The following is a 13,292-nucleotide window of genomic DNA, read 5'->3' on the forward strand; positions in this document are numbered from 1 at the left end:
GAATAAGGAAGACTGTAGAAGAATTGATGCCTTTGAATTATGGTGTTGGAGGAGAATACTAAAAGTGCCATGGGCTGCCTAAAGAACCAATAGATCTGTTTTGGATAAAGTGCAGACAGAGTGCTCCTTCGAGGCCAAGATGGCCAAATTTCGTCTCTCATACTTTGGACATATTGTCAGGAGGGACCAGTCGCTGGAGAAGGCCATCATGTTTGGTGAAACAGAGGGTCAGAGAAAAAGAGAAAGACCCCCAATGAGATGAATTGACCAAGTGGCAGCATCGATGGACTCACGTGTGGCAACAGTAGTGAGGTTGGCCCAGGATCAGACATTGTTTTGTTCTGCTGTGCATAAGGTCACTATGAGTCGGTGCCGACTCTATGGCACCTAACAACAACAACAACATCTTCATGGAAACAAATCGACAGGCCTTTCTCCCTCAGAGCCATTAGGTTGGTTCCAACTGTTAACTCTTAGGTTAGCAACCATGCACTTAAAGGTTGCATCACCAGAGCTCATTAATCCAACTTTTTTTGGGGGACTTTTTTTGTGGTTAAACAAAATGGACACATTTTAAAAACCAACACAAAAACAAATCTTTTATTGCGAATTGAGGGTTTACAGAGCAGATCATCAGCTTTATATTCAACAAATCATATACTTTCTTTCATTACAATGATTACAATCCCTTTTATGTACCATGAGTTAACAATATTTTCTTCTATTCACTTTAACTCTTACATTCTTCCCTGTGTTTTCTGATACCTTCATCTTTCTTCTGCCAATCTCCCTCTTGTTGTATATTGCCTTCTACTTACCCAGGTTAATTAACATGTTTGCCTTCTAGCCCATGAATAATTTTCACTTCCCTCAAGCCCTGGTAATCATCACAGAATGTTTCTTTCATGAAAACCTTTTCTGGACTTTTTACAATAGTGGTCTCATACAATATTTTGCTCCTTAGAAACCAGCAGATGAGACTTCATCTCTCATATTTTGGACATGTTATCAGGAGGAACCAGTCCCTGGAGAAGGACATCATGCTTGGGAAAGTGGAGGGTCAAGTGAAAAAGAGGAAGACCCCTCAATGAGATGGATTGACACAGTGGCAGCAGCAATGGGCTCAAACATATCAACAATTGTGAGGATGGCTCAGGACCTGACAGTGTTTTGTTCTGTTGTACACAGGGTCGCTATGAATCAGAACTGACTCAAGGTCACCTAACAACAATTTCATTCAGATAATGTCTCTAGGTTCATGCATGTTGTGAAGCAACAATTTCTCACCTGGTCTGTGGTCTTACTTTTCCAGCCAAATGTAGACTCACTAGAGTCTGGAACCGCCTAGGGATATTCCAGGTGTTTCCAGTCCTCACTCACTCACCTGGCTTGGCTGGTGGGCTTATCCAGCCCTGGGTCACACAAAGAGGCTTCACCTCCCTGGCTCTTTTTACATGCTGACTCTGGCAAACACTAGCATTTAACATCGTGTTCTAGTGGTGGTGGTTATGTGTCGTGGAATTGGTTCCGACTCATAGCAACCCTGTACAAGGTTTCTGAGGCTGTAAATCTTTACAGGAGCAGAAAGCCTCATCTTTCTCCCACGTAACAGCTGGTAGTTTTGAACTTCTGACCTTGTGGCTCGCAGCCCGGATTCGTAACCACTACGCTACCAGAGATCCTTAGTAATGGGGACTTATTGATAACATTTGCTATTTTCTGGAGTCCTGGTGTGGCGCTGTGGCCTAATGCGTCAGACTGCAAAGTCGTTTGAACTGCAAGTTGGTGGTTCAAGCTCACCAGCTGCTCCTTGGAAACCCTATACAGGGTTGCTATGGGTCGGAATCGACTCAAGGCACTTAACAATTACAACTACCTTTACCATGGCTGATTTTCAACTATAAATGTGATACTACTGGATGTGGTGTTGGGAAGAGATGCTTACTAACATGATTTTATTTCCATCATTACAATAGGTGTAAATAACTCCAAGAATGATTATAGTAAAATGAATAGAAAGTGATAAATTTGGGGTATTTTTTATTTAAGAATGTAACCTATTTTATTTTTTTACTAGTTAAGCTAAACTATTCTGTTGTTTTGTTTTTTGAGGATGTAATCTATTTTACACGTATATCATTTCATTTTTAATAATGGCTGTGCTTAACAACTGGCTCACAAAAATCCTGGAACTTTTAACAGTTGGCTCTCCTGAGACATGTACATCACCTCCTTAACATCCTATTTGCCTTTTGCAGTGTCAGCTGTAGTTGTATTCTTTAAAAGTCAAGCAGGACTGACTTTACAACTTAGTCATGTTAACCTTGTGACCTAACCCCTAAGCTTCTCTATGCCTCAGTTCTTTTTGTCTATTTCACAAATTACTACTACAAGGCTTAAATGACAGCATGTGTGTACCAGTGGGCTTCAAACATGGAAAACTGGAATGAAAAGATAATGGAACTTTTCTACAAATTTTTTGAAGTCCCCTTTTATTAGCACAGTGCCTGGTAAACAGTACATATTGGAGCTTTTTTGGTGGTGGATTTATAAACATATTGACAGGGCAAAGCTGTGCCTTGAGGTCTGCATTGTGTCTTCAGCATCTTCAAAATACCCTGAGTATGGCCTGACCAATCTAAAGGGTCATGACTACTGGGCCAGACAACAGGCCCTGGAGCTAAGAACTCTCCTGACCTCCCAGACAGTCTAAAGGAGGGACCCACTCCATTTCCCCATCCACCTGCAGACAGAGCCATTAAATAACATGAAAATGAGCCCTCAGGGTAGCCTAGTGTCAAGTGACCTCCAGCAGCCGGTGGGGCGTGTGGGCTGGTTGTGCCTAGAAGTGCTTGTCCCCAGTCCCTTCCCTCCTCCCTGTTGGCTGCCATCCAGTCGCTGCCCAGCCTGTGGGCAAAGAGCAGGGTGGAGAAGCAGGTAATCAAGACAGCTGGGACCTGTGGAGTAGGTGAAATCTGGAAGTCTTCTCATATGGGATTACCCTCTAGTTACAGGGACCATTTTCTACCTTGGCTTATCCTACGCAAACAACAGTGTCAATACTGGTCTGTATTGTTGTTGTTGTTGTCAGGTGCCATCGAGTCGGAACCGACTCATAGCGACTCCATGCACAGCAGAACGAAACAATGTTCGATCCTGGGCCAACCTCACCACCGCTGCCACCCCCGAGTCCATCAATGATGCCACCTGGCCGATCCATCTCGTTGGAGGTCTTCCTCTTTTTCTCTGACCCTCCACCCTACCCAGCATGACATCCTTCTCCAACGATTGTTTCCTCCGGACTACATGTCCAAAGTAGGAGAGACGAAGCTTAGCCATCCTGGCCTCCAAGGAGCACTCTGGCTGCACTTCTTCCAAAACAGATCTATTGGTTCTTTTGGCAGTCCATGGCACCCTCAGTATTCTCCTCCAACACCACAACTCAAAGGCATCAATTCTTCTACGATCCTCTTTATTCACTGTCCAGCTTTCGCATCCATATGAGGCTATTGAAAACACAATGGTCTGTATAGGGGATACAATTTTTCCAAGACTTGTCAGTGTTTCACATAAGCAGGAGGGGTTAGCCACCCTCTCACACATACCTGCTGATGAGGCAGCCTCTGGTGCGCATTTTCTCAGGCTGGAGTCAAGGGTAAGGTAGGTAGGAAATCAGAGTTGCTGCTCTGGGTAGCCCTGCTCTAAGCTTTGACCTTCAACCTCTACCAAGCCCCCTTAGACCAGTGACCAACAAGGTCCTGACCAGCTCCAAGGAGGGCACCTCAGTTGACTGCACAGACTCCCCTGGAGAGCTGCCCTTCAGTTTCTGCTGATCCAACCCCACCCAGCCCATCTACCCTGAACTGTGACCTTGTGGGTGAGGGCAGCCTGGGTATTCTATCTCCTCTGGGATCAAGAAGGTTTACTGTCACATGAATATGAAGGCTGCCTAAGAATCTTGAATTGAATGCTGTCTAACTTCTCACAGTAATGCTACTTCCTGTATGAGGTTAGACACACCAGTAGTCTGCCCTGTGCCTGAACTTCCTTATAGCTTAAATAGGGTATAATAATGCCTCTTCATTTTATGGGGATGTTGTGAACATAAAATGAACTGGTGTGTAAAAAAGCACTATTAAAACAGATCAAGACATGACATAGTATTTATATTAATTGCTTACTTTTTTTTTAGCTGCATACTCTTCGATCAACTCTGTATGATTGTTGTAGAATTATTTTCTGCAGAAAAACTAGAACAATAATTCGGGGTTTTTTCTACAGCATGACTAATCAAAACCTGAGGGTTTAAAAAATTAATTATTTTTTTATGTTTTATAACTAGTTATTGGTAATTTCCTGTAAATTTCTAGAATTGTCAATTTTGAGGTAACCTCCATGGGACAAAGATAAGGCTTTGTGCTCTCATGAAGATTTAAAGCCTTAAAAATCCTATACAGGGTTGCTATGAGCTGGAATGATGGAATCCTGGTAGCATAGTGGTTATGAGCTAGGCTGCTAACTCAAGGTCAGTAGTTCGAATCTACCAGTGGCTCCATGGGAGAAAGATGAGACTTTCTGCTCCTGTGAAGATTTACAGCCTTGTCAACCCTATACAGGGTCACTATTTGACAATAACATCACCACTTAACAACGTACATATATAGTTAGCCAGTAATGCTACATATTTGTATCTTACAAACAGGAATTTTCATATATTAAAATTTGCATAATTTCCATCAAAAGAGAAATAAAGTGGTTCATTAGAAAACAAAACATGTATGAATATGGAGACCTGATGTGGCAAAGTGGGTTAATGTGCTGGACTGCAAGATCAGTGTGAACTGCAAGGTTGGTGATTCAAGTTCACCAGTTGCTCCTCAGAAACCCTATACAGGGTCTCTATGAGTTAGAACTGACTCGACGGCACTTAACAACATATGAGTAGTTTGGATCATTGTTGTTGTTAATTGCTGTTGAGTATATTTCAACTCATAGTGACTCTATCCACAAAGAAACAAAATACTGCCTGATCCCGTACCATCCTCACAATTGTTGCTATGGTTGAGCTCATTGTTGGAGCCACTTGTCAATCCATCTCTCTGAGGGTCTCCTCTTTTTCACTGACCCTCCACTATACTGATCATTTGAGTCATTGCTTGTTACTGTTGGGGGTAAAAAGAGCTGTATGGGTTATTTGAAAAGTGTAACCTTTGGAACAAAGAAGAACAAATTCTGATTTTGCAATATTCATCCTATATAATTTTTGATAAGTCATTAAAAAAAAAAAATCTCTCTGAACCTCAATTTCCTCATACGAAAAACGCTGTTAATGATACTTAACTTGCAGGATTGTTGTCAACATTAAACATTATATGTACTACCCAATCTTCCATCTTGTTTCTATATGTATACAGTTCTGGTGTGACACTATAGGATAAGCATTGAACTGTTAACCACAAGGTCAGTGGTTCAAACCCACTAGCCACTCCTTGTAAACCCTATACAAGGTTACTATGAATTGGAACCCAATCAAAGGCAGTTAGGAACAACAATGTATAAAGTACCTACCTAGTTCCAATATACAAGGAGCTCTGGTAGCGTAGTGGTTACAAATTGGGCTGTGAACTGCAAGGTCAGCAGTTTGAACTGCAAGGTCAGCAGTTTGAGGCTTTCTGCTCCCGTAAAGATTTACAGCCTCGGAAACCCTGTACAGGGTCACTATGAGTCGGAACCAACTCCACGGCACATAACAACAACAGTTCTAATACACAGTAAAGAAAAAGCCAAACCAGTTGTTGAGGAGAATGACTCATGGTGACCTCATTTATGTCACAGTTGAACTGCACTCCACAGAGTTTGACTCTGAACTTTTAGAAATAGATCACCAGGCCTTCCTTCCAAGGTACTTCTGGGTGAATTTTAACTTTTGGTTAGTAAGCATAGTAGGTGTTCAATAAATAGTGCCGTTACTGTTATAATAAGTAATAACGATAGTAACTGAGATGCCATGTACTTATTCTGAACCTTTTCTCTCCCTTATTTTCAGGAAGCCAAGTTCTTCTGTTCTATATTGTAAGTAGTAAAGCTGCAACTTCTTATTAGATTCCTGAGATAGTGAGAAGGAATGCCATACCCCCTGATTCACACCATTGGGTGACAAACTCATCCTGGCTTACCAGGGACTGCTCTGGTTTTAGCTCTGAAATTCCACATCTCAGGGACCTCTTTTTCCCAAACTGGTACAGTTGGTAACTCCACTCCCTACTAATGTGGGCTAGTCTAACTCCTATGCCATTTTCCAGTGCCTAGTCTTGTAGCGTAGTGGTTACGAATCGGGCTGTGAACCGCAAGGTCAGCAGTTTGAAACTACCAGCTGCTCCGCGGGAGAAAGATGAGGCTTTCTGCTCCCGTAAAAATTAACAGCCTTGGAAACCCTGTGCAGGGTCGCTAAGATTCGGAACCGACTCCACAGCACATAACAACAACGACAGGTTTATAGTATTAAGATTTGTACTGAAAATCTAGAGGGACTCAAAATATTGGCTTCAAGAGCCATCTTAAGCCACTTAAAACAGGCAGAATTTAAATACATAAATTAGCTCTGGCCTTAAAATTCATCATGCTAGGTAAAGGTCCAAAACAATCAATTTTGAAGATCATGTATTTTTAAAAGACAGTAAGCATATTAGTAGTGATTGCCCACGTCTCAGAAAAACCATTTTGATTGAGGTTTCTGGGTCTATGGAGTTGGGGTGACTCACTTAGGTCATTTGCCCTTACATGCCCTCCCATCCCCTTTTTAAGCTTTTATTGTGGATTGAGTTGATAGTTTATATGGGAGAACATTGGTTTTGCACTCATCTTACCGTATTTTATTTCCTTGCAATGATTACAATCCCATCTGTGCATCATCATGCAACAATATTTGCTTCCATTTCTTCTGTTTTTGTGTTGTTTTGTTTTTTGATGTACACAAAAACACTCATTCAGGAATATATAACCAAACAACCAAAGGGCACATTCTGCAAGGCAGCCTCCTGGCCACCAGCACACTGCCTTTCTCTTTCAATGAGTCTAGAGTCCTCAGCAGCTCTATCTCTCTATGTCATCACCTCTGCCTCCAGCTCTAGTGTCATTTGCTGCTTCTCTGGTTAGGGTCATATGTTCTGCTCATGCTCTTCTCTCTTGATGGTCTTAAGGTCCACTGTTCCTGGAATGTAAGATTAACTACTCTCCCCTTTATATTACAAACCTTCTGCCTTTATAATTGTGACCATCGCAATTACTCGATAACAATTACTCACTATTGAATCAAAAGAGTCCTATCCCCATCTCTTTTCACCAGACCCATCTAGACAAGACAAAAACTATTCAGTGGGGAGTCTACCTTTGCCTGCATACCCTGAAACTAAACTTCCTCTTGAAAACTTGTAAGCCAGTCACTTCGTGCCTTTATAGCCCCCCTACCCCCATTTTTGGAGTCCTGGTGTGGCGCTGTGGGTTAATGCACCAGACTACAAAGCTGTTTGAACTGCAAGGTCAGCAGTTCAAGCTTACCAGCTGCTCCCTGGAAACCCTATACAGGGTCACTATGGGTCAGAACCTACTTGATGGCACTTAACAACAACAACACCCCCATTTTAGGTAGCCAGTGTCTAAGGTGACCATTCCTATCAACCCTGTGTACAGAGGGGACAGGCTTGATCCTTGATATGAAGACTCCTCTCTCAGTTGGTATTTTGAGCTACTACATCCATAAGTATAGGTCAGGTTCATCAAATTGTAGCAAGTTACATTTGTTTCCTTTATCAAATTTCTTTATCTTCCTCTAGTGGAGCTCTGGTCATCAAGCTAGGTCTAATGAGTACTATCTGCAAGTTTGGGTGTTCTTGTGCATCTGCCCCCCACATGCCTTTTGAAAATTGAGCCTTTAAAGAACAGTTTTCCTAAAGTCAACTTCAAGTCAAACAGTAGCTTAGCAGACATTTTACTTTAGGCATTGGGCTATTGTGGAGAATTACAATGACCTTTGAGAGACTATCCTGCCTGAATCCCATCTATGTAACTTGCTTTTACTGCCTCCTCTTCAGTGCTCCTTCCCTCTAAATTGAGGTTGATATTGCCCAGTGTGACCATATGGTGTGAGCTGTAGGATAAGCACTGGATGGGCCTCAAGGTCATTTGAATCTTGATTCGCAAGGTCGGTGGTTCAAACTCAACAGCCACTCCTTGGAAACCCTATACAGGATCTCTGTGAGTCAAAAATGACTCGGAGGCATTTAAAAACAACAAATTCACAATAAATGTATTCTGTTACACTCATTTTTGGTGTTTCTCTGCACAGTTAGGTTTTTGACAATAGGAAGGGGATTTCAGGGGAAATAGGGAGAGATTGCAAATGGATACAGTTTCTTTGGGGTGATAAAAATGTTCAAAAACCAATTGTGGTGATGTTTGCACAGTCTACTCATATTAAAAATCATTGAAATGTGTACTTTAAATAGGTGAATTGTATAGTGTGTAAATTCTCTCTCAGTGAATTTATCACAATTAATTTTTAAAATGTATTTAATAGTTCCTCCCCTTTGAGAATCTCTAAATTACAAGAATTCTTGACCCTCATCTTGGGAATTGTCTCTTCAATAACATGAACGTCATATTTAAACCAGGCTAAGGAGTCCTGTTTTGCAGGTGAGAAGAACAAGGTCCCTAGGAGAAAGAGCACTGAAGAGGAAAACCAGGGCAAGGGTGCAGAAGAGGGCCTGGGGAGGCAGCATTGATTTATACATGAGAGTTCCAAAATTGAGGGCCTTGACTCATGTCAGGATGATCCAGGTCTGAGCCCAGACTCCATCTTGTTGTTGTTAAGTGCTATTGAGTCAGTTCCGACTCACAGCGACCTTGTATAGGGTTTCCAAGGAGTGAGTGGTGAGTTTGAACCACCAACCTTGTGGTTCATTATCCAGTGCATTATCCCACAGTGCCACACCAGGACTCCTAGTATTTGCTTACTTCCCTTGCAACCACCAAAGCCTTAGACAGACTTGAGCATATAACAAATGAAATATTTTCCTCTATGTTTAAACTGAAACTATGAAACGAATGTTAAGGGAGGTTCTTGACACAGATCCTTATCAGAAATTCCTTCAGCAGTCCTCAGAAAATGTTTTAAGATAACTACCATATTAACTACCCTGTGGAGACCCTTTACTCACTTATTTAAACTAACCAATTCAAATAGCCCACAGTGTATTTCCAACCAATCACCATAAAGCTACTGCTTGGAGTTGTCCTACCTCTGTCTTTACTAATCTTGTAACTTCCAGTCAGAAGGTTGAAACTTCAGTTTTTTATTTAGCTCATAAATATACCTCTGCTGCTGGTTAATGCACTGCACTGCAAGGTCGGCAGTTTAAGTTCACCAGCTGCTCCTTGGAAACCCTATACAGGGTTGCTATGAGTCTGCACCATCTGGACTATACTTAACATCAACACTCCACCATTTTGGAGCATTTGGTATCACTTTGTGAGATCAGATGTGTTGTCTTCAGTTCAATTTTTTTTTTTTTTTTAAGTTTTTATTGTGAATTATGTGATAGTTTACATAGGAGAACACCAGTTTTACATTCATCCTATTGTATTTCGTTTCATTACAATGATTACAACCCCCTGAATGCATCATCAAACAACCAAAAAGTACACCCCACAAGCCTACCCCACCACCGTCAACACACTGCCCCTCTCCCTTCCTGAGTCCAGAGTCCCCAGCCGCTCCATCTCCCCACGTCACCATCTCTGCCTCCATTCTCTGGCATCACTGCTTCTCTGGATAGGGTCCTGCACTCTGCTTTTCTCCCTTGGTGGTCCTAGGGACCTCTGCTCCTGGACTGCAAAATCAACCACTACCCTCCTTCTGTTACAAAACGTCAACCTTTACATTTCCGACATTCACAGTCAGTCCTGATAGCAATCATTCACTATTGAACCACAAGAGTCTTATCCCCATCTCATTTCATCAGCCTGGTCCAAACAGGTTGGAAATTAGAGATTCTACCTTCCCCCTCATCCTCTGGGACTAGGGGCCCTCTTGAAAGCTTATAAGCCAGTCACTTCTTGCCTTTGTCTCCCCCCCCCACCTCATTTTGAGTAGCCAATGTCTAAGTTGCCCATCCTTGTCGACCCTAAGTACTGAGGGGGTGTGAATGAGCCTCACTGTATCAAACTATTTTGAACCTTCAATGAATCTCTTTGCTTTTATTTTACCTTAATAAGCACATTTACAAAAGAAGTTAAAAGACACACCCTGATCCTGGCAATATAAAACAGAAGGAAATAAATGTTAAACTGTTAAACTGAGGTTCAACCAAAGTGTTTTTGTTGTTGTTAGGTGCTGTGGAGTCTGGTCTGACTCATAGTGACCCCATACACAACAGAATGAAACACTGCCCATCCTGCACAACTCTCACAATTGTTGTTACTGCTGCTGCCACTGTGTCAACCCATCTCCTTGGGTGTCTTCTTTTTTGTTGACCCTTCATGATGTCCTTCTCCAGGGACTGGTCCCTCCTGAAAACATGTATGAAGTATGAGAGTTGAAATCTTGCCATCCTGGCTTCTAAGGAACATTCTGGTTGTACTTCTTTCAACACAGATCTATTTTTGCTTCCTGCAGTCCGTGGTACTTTTCATATCTCTAATACCACAACTCAAATGTATCAATTCTTCTAAGGTCTTTTTAACTCATTGTTTAAGTTTCACATACATGAAGCTACTGAAAAACCAAAGTGCTATAGAATAGCAAACGAAGGAGCTACTGCTATCCACCAGGGGCTCTGCTTTCCAGGTAGAGGGAAAGGCATGGCCACAAGCTCTGAGATGTGAGCCTAAGCGGCGTGTCAGAGTCTGACAGTACGGAGGAAAGGAGAGGATTTGGGCCAGGTCACGGAGAGCACTGCCAGAGTCCTGGCATGACAGTTTGAATTTCATTCTGTGTACATGGGGAATTTGGGGAAGGTCTTTACGTAACAAGTCATACATCATTTATATGTAACTGAGTAATAGATCTGTATAAGGTCTTAGATGAGGCTTTCTGCTTCCACAATGATTTTAAAAGTTTCAGAAACCCTATGCAGGGTTTCTATGAGTCAGAACCAACTTGATGGCATTTAACAACAACAATACAGCGTTTTAGATGTTATTTGACAGATGTGAGAGGTAGAAAGTCTTATATGAGATCACTGAGTGGATTAGTGGCAAAGATGCCTCCTGACTAGGTTTATCTTCCAATACACCAAACTGCGGTCACGGATGATTTGACCTGTGTATGGATGACCACCTTTGTCCCTTTTTTTCTTCTTTTCTCCTTCTCTCCATTTAACTTCTCCAATTCCTGCAGTTCCTTTCTCTGGCTTCCATCTCCTTTGTGCCCTTCCTGAGGTATTTCTGCTGCCCGCAGGGTGTGAGCTTTGCTGCTGTCCCAGGCAATTCTGATCTTTGCAGTAAACCTGTGTCCAAACCAACCCACTGCCATCAGTGAAGTTAATATAGGGGGAAATGAGAAGGAGGTTTGAGAGTCTAGGGGATGTATGAGCAACATTGATTTTCTCCAGTCAATCTGCTGAGCAAGGGTTGTTGTTGTTGTTGTTATGTGCCATGGAGTCGATTCTGACTCATAGTGACCCTAGAAAGCCTCATCTTTCTCCCGCGGAGCAGCTGATAGTTTCGAACTGCTGATCTTGTGGTTCACCGCCCAATTTGTAACCACTACACTACCAGAGCTCCTTAGGCTTACAGAAAAGGTAACAGAAACATGCCACAGGCTCATGGTATGTCACATGTTCTGTGGGTTTTGTAGGGAGGGTTCTATTGAGGATGGGTGTGTATGCATGGGGATGGGTTACTCTTACTTCATTTAAGCTATCTCAAGAACAGGCCCTGTACAGTCACTGCACTTTTCTGGAAAACTACTAGAACTAGAGGCCCTGCAGTATGTAACCCTGTCCAAAGGGCAGCTGGGAGATGGGGCCAGTCTGCCTCAAACTTCAGAGAAGGCAGGAGTCTGTGGGTGCAAATGCCAACTGCTTACTGATTTTCAAGTTGTAGTGCTCTACGTTTATAGAGCAATTGTGAGACAGGCAGTGTGCAAGACTGTGGCACACAGATATAAACCAGTCACTACCATACAGAGTCAAGTCACAGGCTCTGCAGACGTGCTATAAACTGAGGCCGCAGCGAAAGATCACCATAAATGGCGAAGTCATCAATGCACAAATTGCTCACATATGCTAGAAAATCGTGCCAGGGAACCAGTTCTCAGGATGGGAAATTACGTTAGGAGTGTGGTGGGGTTCTAGTACTGGTCTTGCTAGTACTTGCTCTCAACTTCAGTTTTCTCAACCTTGAGATCTGAAGTGCTTTTATTTAGCACGCTCAAGAATCACTTAGGAATGCTTGTCGAAAGATTCCAGAGTCCGACCCCTAAGTTGTTGCAGTAGTTAGTAGTCTCATGTAACTAACTCAAGCAGAGTAGAAGTGCTTTCTAGGGCTTTCAAGGCTGAATCAGAATGGCAGGAGGCAAGGCCCGAATCTGCATTTCACACCTACTCCCCAGGGCAACTTTGAGATTGGTAGGCTACCCAACTTAGTCTGAAAAGTACTGCTTAATAAAAAGAGTAAGAGCAGCCTGAGATAGGTCTGGCAAGTGATTAAACAGCTAGTGATGCCACATGCAGTAAAAGGCCTTGTAAACCTGAGCAATCCAATTCCTTAAGCTAAGGTCCAAATAGTAATGTCATTAATACTACTACTAGTAGTAGTTGTTGTTGTTAAGTGCCGTCGAGTTGTTTCCGACCCATAGTGACCCTGTATAGGGTTTCTGAGGAGTTGTTCCTCGGAAATAATAGTAGTATAGTAGTAATAGTAGCAAAAGACAAGTCCTGGTGTTGCACTGTGGGATAATGCACTGGACTGAAAGGTCAGTTTGAACTGCAAAGGTCGGCAGTTCAAGCTCACCAGCTGCTCCTCGGACACCCTATATAAGGTCGCTATGAGTCAGTAAAAGAAGTGAAGATCTCACTGCAAACTCAGAGAAGTCCCAGTCGGTTCCACCGTCCCGTAGTTCCGGCGCACTGAGGGCGACTGTCCCTTTAAGGCGCCCTCAGCGTAGCCTCCTACACGGCGTGCGGCCTAGCCAGCGGCGCGTGCGTGCTGGCAACAGGCTGACCGGCTGTGCCTCCCAGCAGGGCGGTCGTGGCGGCGCGACGCCGGCGCTTGTTGCGTGAGTGCCCCGCCCC

At 42.9% G+C, this 13,292-nt stretch overlaps 1 pseudogene; it reads right to left on the reverse strand.

Annotated features, from left to right (window-relative positions):
* The window catches only part of LOC102813939, a 33,779-nt pseudogene that overhangs the window by 20,307 nt on the left and 180 nt on the right, over nt 1-13,292 (reverse strand).

The sequence above is a fragment of the Chrysochloris asiatica genome, unplaced genomic scaffold (assembly GCF_000296735.1).
Source record: "Chrysochloris asiatica unplaced genomic scaffold, ChrAsi1.0 scaffold00079, whole genome shotgun sequence".
NCBI classification, from domain to species: Eukaryota; Metazoa; Chordata; class Mammalia; order Afrosoricida; family Chrysochloridae; genus Chrysochloris; species Chrysochloris asiatica.